This window comes from Lagenorhynchus albirostris, chromosome 5 (genome assembly GCF_949774975.1).
Source record: "Lagenorhynchus albirostris chromosome 5, mLagAlb1.1, whole genome shotgun sequence".
NCBI lineage: Eukaryota > Metazoa > Chordata > Mammalia > Artiodactyla > Delphinidae > Lagenorhynchus > Lagenorhynchus albirostris.
Window position 1 is genome coordinate 9,271,888 of NC_083099.1, and position 10,919 is coordinate 9,282,806.

The 10,919-nt window shown below is 36.4% G+C and overlaps 1 pseudogene; it reads right to left on the reverse strand.

The window, feature by feature from the left end:
* Positions 1 to 7,840: 7,840 nt before the first annotated feature.
* On the reverse strand, positions 7,841 to 8,425 carry LOC132520358 (sigma intracellular receptor 2-like; annotated as a pseudogene).
* Between the last annotated feature and the right edge of the window lie 2,494 nt (positions 8,426 to 10,919).

A 10,919-nucleotide genomic window follows, 5' to 3' on the forward strand; every position in this document is an offset into this window, starting at 1 on the left:
ATGTTACAGTCAAGAAACTCTTCCTTTAATTAATAGGTAAACTGAGCCTTGGATCTTTAACTCGTAGATTTGTGGTTTCTCTAAACTACTCCAGAGTAAAATGTTTACCAAAAGATAACCCTGCTCTAATATAAGAAGCAGAACATTATGTTTGAACATCGTGTGAAATGCTATTGTCATCAAAGTTAATCACCAAGAAAGCTAGGGCTAATAAATGGCTGAGATGCATTGGAAAATTAGATCTGTACTTGGATTTAAATTAATGGAATTATACAGTATCAGAGATAGTCCCTCACTAGGACATTTAATGTTAACAATGTTAATAACAGTCTCAAAGGGTATTGTTAAGAGGAACTCTCTCAATTGCCATATGGAAGCATGTGCCAGTATTTTTGCAAACATAATGTAACATCAAGTAGAAAAGGGTACATGATAGGAAGATAAAGGTAAACCCTATCATCCCATAAAGCACAAATAATCCCAAACATCTCCAATGGCACATGACTGAAGAAAAATAGTCTGGTGCTATACCAAATAATTCCTTAAGACACGAAATAAGCAAATAAACACTGTGACCAAACACACTACTGGCTGTTGTATTCGGCTTCGTTTGAAGAAGCAGAGCCCAACTCAAGCTGGTTCAAGTTAAGGGAGGATTATTTTATGGATGAATAGGAAGCAATAAGAAGGCTAGGATACAAGAGAAATGTGACTAGTTCTCATTGAGATGAGCTATATGTGTGAAATACACATTGGATTTCAGAAAGTCAGTATAAAAAAAAGAATGTAAAGTATTTCATTTTCATATTGATGACATGTTGATATGATAATATTTTAGATATATTGGCTTAAATAAAGTGTATTATTCAAATGAATTTCACCTATTTCTTCTAACTTTTCTTAATGTGACTACTTGAAAATGTAAAATTACACATGGGGCTCCCATTTGTGACTCATGTTATATTTCGACTGGAGAGCACAGCTCTAGAGACACTGGTGTTGAGATGTAGTTAGGGAAGGGGATGGTACAAAACAGGAATGCAGCAGGAGTGAGAGTGGAGTAGTTTCCATTCAAAGGAGGAAGGGCCTGACAAGATAAAATTTACTGCTGACTCACTGAAGAGTAAGAGAAACCAGAAAGGAAAGAGACCCTCTACATATATGGCAAGTCTAGACTGGAAGGCACCTCCTTCTTTTTCCTCCCTCCACCTCCATCTCCCTCCATCTCCATCTTCCTCCATCTCCATCACCATTTCCATCTCCATCTCCCTTCCTCCCTCCATCTCCCTTCCTCCCTCCATCTCCCTTCCTACCTCCTTTTGTACTCTTCCTTTCCTTCCCCTTTCTCCCCTTCCTTCTTCCTTTCTTATCCTTTTTTTTTTTAAGAAAAGATATTTTGATTATCCTGAATAGGGTCAAACAGGAAAGCAAGTGATGATTAACCACTTAACGTATCATACTTTCCAGAAAAATTCTACAGGTGAAACAAACACAATTTTGAAACTGAACATTGATTAAGGTAAAACCTGAAGAGGAATTCCTAGTTGTCTCCTAGTGATGGCAATACCTTGCTTGCTCTGCAGCGACTGCTGCCCATGACTTACCTAACTGTTCCTGCCGATCAGCTCCACAGTTAGAGGTGATTCTTAAAGGTGTGTGGAGACCATCGTTTATGTGTATGTCAAACAGATTGCATTTGTAATATTTAATGCCCACAATAACAAAAATAAAACGTGCTGGCGTGTGCTCTCTGTGTAAACACTTTCTTCTGAAGATAGAGTCAGTGGAATGTTTTAGGAACTTTGACACTTATGGCTGTATTTATAATCTTTTTTGGATCATATCCTCACAGAGTCACATGTTCGTATATTTTAAATTCTCTGGAGAAATAAAAATGTTTAAACATAATATAATGATGTGATAGGCATTTTATGAGCCCTTGCTCACCATCTAGGCATAAGAAAAGAGAATTGTATGGTGAATCCTGAGAAGGGTTTCTATAAATGTCGAATTTTCTAGATCTGTGCCACAAAGCTAAGGTGATTAGAAAGAGAAAGAGGAGGTGTATATTCAACTCTGACAGAGACTTCTTTTTTGCTTGAAACTAGACTACCCTAAAAGTTGGAAACTAGATATTCACCCTGTTTGGAATATGCATTGCAGAGACTTCTTTGGGCAGACAAATGCACTTTTTGTGATTTCAAAGAAAATGAAGAAGATGCAGCAATTTTTTTCCCACTCTATACTCATATATAATATGAATTTACCTACTGTTTATTTTTTGAAATTTCCTGGTCTATAGCACAATAGCCCAGGATATATCCATCTGGCCATAGAAACAAGCCCTTTATTTTTAGCCAAAGCAATGCAGCTAACTTTTACTAAACACTCAATTTGGTATATACCAAGTATCTTACACGTGTTAATTTGTTAAACAGCCATAACAAGTCTAACTAGCAAGTGACAAAGATGGTATTCAAACCCAGGAGATGTCTCATACCTGAAACTGTTTCTATACAAATATGATATCCTGGAGGGAGAGGACACAGAAATTTTAAAACATATCTTCAGGGCTTCCCTAGTGACGCAGTGGTTGAGAATCTGCCTGCTAATGCAGGGGACACGGGTTCAAGCCCTGGTTTGGGAGGATCCCACATGCTGTGGAGCAACTGGACCCGTGAGCCACAACTGCTGAGCCTGCGCGTCTGGAGCCTGCACTCTGCAACAGGAGAGGCCGTGATAGTGAGAGGCCGGCACACAGAGATGATGAGTGGCCCCCACTCGCCGCAACTAGAGAAGGCCCTCACACAGAAACGAAGACCCAACACAGCCAAAATAAATAAATTAATTACTAAACTCCTACCCCCAACATCTTCTTAAATTCAGGGAGTTCTTTCACAATTAAAAAAAAATCATATCTTCAAATTTTTTGACATTCCTCCTAAAGAGAGTATTCCCCTAAAATCTGACCAGCCTTAGAGATTGGTTGACCAATAGAGGATGTCAGAACAGACAGCTGGGCTTCCCTGGTGGCGCAGTGGTTGAGAGTCCGCCTGCCGATGCAGGGGACGTGGGTTCGTGCCCCAGTCTGGGAAGATCCCACGTGCCGCGGGGCGGCTGGGCCCGTGAGCCATGGCCGCTGAGCCTGAGCGTCCAGAGCCTGTGCTCCACAACGGGAGAGGCCACAACAGTGAGAGGCCCGCGTACCGCAAGGAAGAAAAGAAAAAGAAAAGAAGAGACAGCTGTCTTCAGAGGTTATGTCAAGGTAGAAAGCCATTCATTGTCCACCAGTTTAATTTGAGACACTCATCTCTGGGGTCCTGAACCGTTACGTAAGAAGCACAAGGCTGCCATGTTGTGAGGAAGCTCAAACTACAGTTTTTGCTGTGATTTCTTACACAGATAGAACAGAAGATTTTAAGTTTAGCTGAGGGTTAGGGACACAATTAATATGAAGCCTTATCTCTTATTACTGATAAATTTTAAAAAGACCAATTCTTATGCAGGTTCCATTTAAAAACTGTTATACACAAGTAATAGTTATGCCTAATACAATATGTCTGCCTTTGTTCTAAAGACTTTTATGTGTATTGATGCACAAAATCTTCACAATAGTCATGAAGCAGATGTTGTAATCATCTCTAATTTTACATAGAAAGAAACAGAGAGGCTAAGTGTTTGCCCAAGGTCAGTCAGCTATTAAACGGAAGAGCCAGGATTTGAACTAGGGTCTTCTGGTTCCAGATTCTGTGTTTTTACCTCTTTTACTGGCATGAACAAATTCTCAAATTAAAGAGATGACTATTTTTAAAAAAAGATTAATAAAAAATAAGCATTTTCCCTCTCTGGTGATTCTTTACCACTCTTCACACTGAAAGGTAGAGTTTGTATCTCCTCCCCTTGAATTTGGGTGGGCTTGTGAATGCTTCAGCCAATAGAGTACAGCAGAAGTGAGGCTGGGTGCCTGCCAAGGCTAGGTCATAAAAGGTCTTACACCTTCTACTTTGTTCATGGGAATATTTGCTCTTGGAGCCCTAAGTCATTACATAAAAAGTCCAAAGTCCAAAAGTCTGAAGCCACCATGCTGTGCAGAAGCCCCAGCCCATGCAGAAGTCACTGCAGTTGACAGTCTCAGATGAGCAGCCTTTGAGCCATCCTAACCTGGGCACTGACATGTGAGTGAGAAGTCTCCAGACATCCAGCCTCTGTATTTTGAAATACCCTCTGCCCTTTGAGTCTGCCCAGCTGAGACTTCAGATATTGTAGTTCAGACACAAGCTATCTCTGTTGTGTTCTAAATTTGTGACCCACAGAATCAGAGAGAATGATAAAATGGTTGTTGTTTTAGGTCCCTGATTTTGAGGGGTTTGTTACACAGAAAAGGACAATTGAGATATTCTCCTTCACCAACAACTTCTAAACTTGACTCCTAGAAGTAAGTACTAAAAATGTTTGCTGTTACATTTTCAGTCCCTTTTCTATACTTTTAAACATTGTTCATACTCTGCTTTAAATATTAATAGGACCATTATATTTAAATTGTTCATACACTTGTTTTTTTTCTCATTTATTCAAGAGATTTTTAATTGAGAACTTATACCAAGCATTGTTTAAGATATTGAGGATTCAGGATGAACAAAGTCCTAAAGCAGATGGAGGTTATGTTTATGTAACAATGTCTTGCTTTGTATGTCCATATATACAGGTCTATATAATTCCTTTTCTCTGCCCACATCGTATTGCTTTTTATCTTCGCATACAGATTATCTAGTACACGAAGTGATTCATATTGTTGGATACATACAATGTTTCCAATATTTTGCTATTTCCAACAACGTATAAGTGCACATGTATACTTTCTCTTAATAGAAAGCGCAAGAAGTATAATTAGGGAGAACTGTATTTTTAATTCTAATACTGCCACATTAATTTCAACAACTGACGCTCCCATCAGTAGCACAGGAAAATGCCTGTCCCCTGACCCTCACTGACACTTGAGTCAATGTTCTGGGAGTAAAACTCTCTTATTTTAATTCACATTTCCCCCAATTATTAATGAGGTTAAACATCTTCAGGAACCAATTATAACTCCCTTTCAGTGAATTGTTTATTGTTATTCTTTGCAAATTTAAAAATTGGTTGTCTTCCTTAACTAAAGGTGTGACTACTTTAGTCTAATTATGAATGCTTTATCTCTTAAATATGGAGCAAAAACAGCTTGAGTCTAAACTTGCTTTTTTTTTAAACATCTTTATTGGAGTACAATTGCTTTACAGTGATGTGTTAGTTTCTGCTGTATGACAAAGTGAATCAGCTATACGTATACATCTATCCCCATATCCCCTCCCTCTTGTGTCTCCCTCCCACCCTCCCTAACCCACCCCTCTAGGTGGTCACAAAGCACCAAGCTGATTTCCCTGTGCTATGTGGCTGTTTCCCACTAGCCATCTATTTTACACTAAACCTGCTCTTAAGTTTCATATTGCTTTTTATTATACAGAAGATTTTGATTTTCATGTGGGCAAATCTGTCCATCTGTTACTTCTTGTCTTTTGGATTTTATATCTTGCTTATGAAGGCCTCCATGCCAAAGTTATATAAACATTATCTTTGGCCTCTATATTTAAAAATGTTTCTTTAAACATCAGTTATTTTTTTTTAATGTATATGGACTTTTCTCTTAGTGACTTGGTGTGGTAGGCATCTAGATTTCCTTTTCTTTTTGGTCTATTGATTGATTCTCAGTCCCCAACTAATATGTATTTAGTTACTATCGATTATAGCTTATTTTCATGTTTGGCAGGGCAAATTGCCCCTCTTGGTTCCTCTTTCTCAAAAACATCTTGGCTTTCCTTTTATTTTCTCTTCCAAAGTTTGGAAGTGTGGCTTATTGAGTTCCTTTCAAAAAACAATTCCTATGTGTTTTTTTTAAGATTTAATTAAATTTATAGAGAAGTGATATCTTTACAACCCAGAAATGTGGTCTCTTCTTCATTTACTCAAGTTTTCCATTAAGTTTTATAATATTTTTTCATCTAGGTCCTGGCATATTTCTCTCTGTTTCATTTCTAAAAACCTAATTATTTTGTTACAATTGTGAATGGGACGATTATCAAATTTTTATTCAGTTATTGCTAGAATGTGGAAAAGCCACCGATTTCTGTGTGTTGACTTTGGAGACAATTTCTTTACTTACCAGTTGTCACTTGATCCTCTGGATGTCTGAGCAAAAAATTATATCATCTACAAATAATAAATATTTTGTCTCTTTGTCTCCCCCCCCGATTCATCATTCTTATTTTTCTGATTAATTCATTAACTAAGGCTTCCAATAAAGTTTTGACAAGTTGAGGTGATAGTAAGCACACTTTCCTTGCTCCTAAATGTTTTATCAAGTATGACACTTGCTGTATGTTTCTAGTAGAAAACTTTAGCAAGATAAAAAAGCTCACTCTGTTGCTAACTCAGCATTTGATGAAAAGTGGATCTTGAATTTTATCAAATGCTTTTATCAGACATCTCTTAAGACATTATGTAGATTTTCTCCTTTAATCTATTAATGTAGCAAAACAAAAGATGACATAAGGTTCATTCAGCCAACACATATTTATTGAGTACCTATTATCTATGTGCCAAGAACTATGATAAATGCCAGGAATATAAACAAGAACAAGAACGGAAAGTTTTCTGCCCTGAAGTTGAGCAATCTTTGCATTCTTAGGATAAACCCTATTTACTCTAGGTGTGTTACTCTTTCAATATGCTGCAGGACTTGATTTGATATCGCTTTGTTTAGGATTTTTGCATCTACATTCCTGAGTGGAACCAGATTATGTTGCCCTGGGCCCCATTCAAAACTGACAGTTTTACAAGTTCTCAGTAAACAGACTGGAGCAAAGTATAGTGCTTCTCTCCATTTATTCAAGTCTTCTTTTAAATCTGTAATAAATTTTGCAGTTTTCTTCCTGTGGGTCTTAAACATTCCTGATTAAGTATATTCCTAGATAATGTATTCATTTCATTTCATTATGAGTGAGATGTTTAAATCAACTCTTCTAATTATTTATTGCTTGGGTATATAAAACCAATTGATTTTTATATATTTGGTTTATGATTCGTTGCTTAGACAGAAATTTTTCAATAAGGCTTTTCATTTTTTTTTTTTGGTCAGCAGCTACATTTATTTTGACCAGACACAGGAGTCAGACGATACTCCAAACAATCAGACCATTAGGTCTTGTAAGCAAAACAGGCGAAAAGGGGGAACTAACCAGGATCAGCAACTACCATTTTCCATGTGTGTTCACAAGCCTTTTTTTTTTTTTTTGAGTTGGCCTTGAGAATGAATTTAGAGAAAGCTAGCAGAATACCAAGTACTAACATGAAGAGACCCTATATGCACACACTGTCCATCTCCCCACATCTGCTACCTTTGACTGGCAACAAGACAGGAAGGAATTATTAAACTATTAGGTAGCATGAAGTCATCCAGTAAGAGGCACACCTCCAGCTCAGGTTTGAGACACCAGACCTCAGAGTAAGGGAACTTATGTTAAGTGGTGTGTAAAAAGTAATAGAAGACTAAGGTTTGGAAAGAGGATAAACAAGGAGACTTTAAAAAATCTCTTCTCCTGGGACGACCTGTTTGCGCCAGTGTCCTTGGAAAGTGAGGGCTTGATGTGCCTCCTGCCAGTGTCTTGGTCATGCGTGTTGCTGCTGGTGTGTTTCAAATACTACTGAAAACATGGTATTTTTTTTTTTCTGAGCATTTTCCTGGTACTGGGTCCAACAGGAAAATCCCCCATGGTCACCTCTCCCCTGGACCCGGGGTTATTTTTCCTCATTTTTTCTTTCTTTTCTCCTCAGACTTGTAGTAGGGGGTTCCACAACATGAAAAGGAGAAGTATAATAGGGATGAGAAAGTAGGTGATGTAGGCAGATATATGGAATAGTCGTTGGTGGAAAGTCTTAGGTCCTTGTCCTCTGAAACAACTGGTTTTGGAGAAATCCTGGAGTAGAAACGTGGAGAGGATTGGAATCAGAGTTGTCATGGTGTCAACCAAGTAAGTTGACTGCAGGGGTGCGGATCCACCTGCAGCCTCCATGAACACTGGTATGACCACCTTCTTTTTAAAAGCATCCGTCATGGGGACACTTTGAAAACTTATGTTGGGATGAGAAAGAAAGGCAACTGAAACACAAGCTCGCAAAACAGGAAGGACTTAAACCACACCGGGGGGTTGTGTAGCAGGGGATCTTTGAACTCCTCAGTATACCACTGCCGCAGGTTTCTCAGCTCCACCCGGTAGAGATCACAAGGCAGCACCGCCTGCAGGTCCACGAGCAAGGTCATGGGGATGTGGGAGAGGAAGTAGAGATCCAGCAGCCACTCCAGGCCATGCCGGGCGCCCAGAGACCCCATCATTCATCGGTTGGGCAGAGCAGGATCCCAGACTACCAGGCTTTTCATTTTTAACTGATATTTTTCCTGGTTATGAGACTTCAGGATAGACCATCATAATATGAGTAAATAGTAATATTTTCCTCTTCCTCGTCAATCACTAATCCTTTTCCCTCTGTGCCTGATCTTATTTCATGGGTTAGAAATTGCAGCACAATCTCGAGTAGTATTTATAATAAAGAACATCCTTGTATTTTTTTCTTCTTTTAAAGTCAATGTTCCTAGAGTTTTATGGTTAGATAATCACATATTGAGATAAATAATCTGCACCAACTTGAGAAAGAAGATTTCATTCCTATTCTGGTCCTAGTTATCAGGTGCTTTTACTAAAAATGGATGTTGCATTTTTTGCAAAATAGTTTTTGACATATTTTGGAATAATCGCTTTATTTTTCTTCCGTGACATATAGATTTGAAAATTATATTAATTAATTCATAATACTGAATTATCTTTTCATTCTTGAAAGAAAACCTGCTAGGGTTTGTTTCATTATTTCACAAACAGCTGGGTAAATGTAGTATTGCATTTTAGATTTTGGCATCTAAATCTCAATATTTGTGAGGTTACTTTGTCATTTTCTCTTTTGTGTTAGTTTTATAAATTTTTGGTGTTAGAGTTTTGAACTGGGATTCTTTTCCCATGTATTTTAATGTCCTTAGACATTAAAAAGAGTTAATAAGTCAGAAAATTATTTGTTCTTTAAATTTTGAAATAATTTTGCTTTAAATCCTCTGAATAGGTAAATATTTACTTTTGTTTTTCAGTTTCTTCTTAAGAATGTTTCCTGCTTCTTCAGCAGTTAATATTCATGTTTGATAAGCATGAGAATAATTCTTTATATCAAGATTTTCAGATGTTTTCACATCTAAGATTACACTTCCTTTCTTATCCCTAATTTTTTCCTCATCTCTTATTTTTCTTTGATTAGAATAGAGGTTTGTATATTTTATTCTTTTTGTTTTATATATTGTCTGCTTTTTTCTAAAGAACCACTCAGATTTATTTCTCTATTCTATTCCTTTTTGTTTACAAATTTTAATTTCTGCTTTCATCTGTAATCATTTTTTCTTTTTTTCCCCCCTTAGTCATGCTTTGTTTTGCTCTTAGCTTCTCAAGTTAATGGCTTAATTCATTTGTTTCTTTTATTATTTAAAAATAGTAAAAGTATGTTTTTTGCTTGATTATAGCTTTGGCTAAATACCACAGGTTTGAATATGTAGTGAGCTTATAATTATAATTTTCTAAGTATTTTGTAATTACACTTTGAATTTCCTATTTGACCCAGAAGAATATTGTTTTGTTTCTTTTCATCAAAAACTGGGGAAAATTTTTTTTAATTATTCTTGTTCAACTATCAATTTTGTTGCATTTTGATCAAAGAATATGGTCTGTATAGATCTGTCTTTTAGAAAATTTTGAGGTTTTCTTTGTGATCAAATATATATAAAATTTTAAGTGTTTCCAAATATTTTAAAGGGGAATATATCTTATATTTGAAGTTATTACATTTCCATGTGTATTTTCAAATTGACTCAATTGGTGATATTATCAGATACTCCATTTCTTTGTCTATTGCCTATTTTAACTCTTAAGAACAGAAAAGTGCTTCCTGTTCTTACTGTGCATCCATTGCAGTCAATTCCTCTTTCAAATTCTAACAGCTTTTGCTTTACGCTTATTATATACTGTTATTTGGCACATGGAAGTTGAATCCTGATACATTTTAATTTGGGATCTTCCTATCAACACTGAAAAAGAAAGATTATGAGACATTTAAATTTTTTCCCTTGAAAATCTACTTCATCTTATATGATTGTAATTCCAACTGTTAGTTGGGGAGAGTAGTTCTTTTATATCTTAATACAATCTTATACTTTCAATTTTCTTGTGTTTATCTTTCATAGGTATCTTTGATAGACAACTGTTGCAGATTATGACCTGATTTTTGCCATTTAATACGATAAAGTTATCATATTTGTCATAAATTATATGTTTGTGCTTACTCAAATTGATTTACATTTTTTTCAGTTTCTTTGCTTTTTCTTTTGATCTTTATCTTTGACTCTATCATACAAGTTTTCTTTTCTCTTTTCTGATGTACAAGTATATATCCTACTTTTACTTTTGCTCAAGTTTACCTCTAAAAAACAAGCAACTGTATTTCTCTGTCCACATCAAGGGGAAAGAATCAGTGTCTACCACTTTCCCTCCTTTGCACAATAAAGACAATAGCCTGCCATTCTTTCCTCGAGGTCTCCTCCACTACCTAGGGATTTAGACCCAACATCTTATTTGCTAAGTATTATTATTTACATGTTATATTTTCTCTTTCAAGGATTAAAGGTGAAGTGTCCAATCTCTGTTGTAGCTACAGTGTATTTGCAACAGTTTAGACTTGATCCCACATTAAAATATTTCAGTACTTACTGTCCGTCCTTTTAAGTCCTGTACATCTTC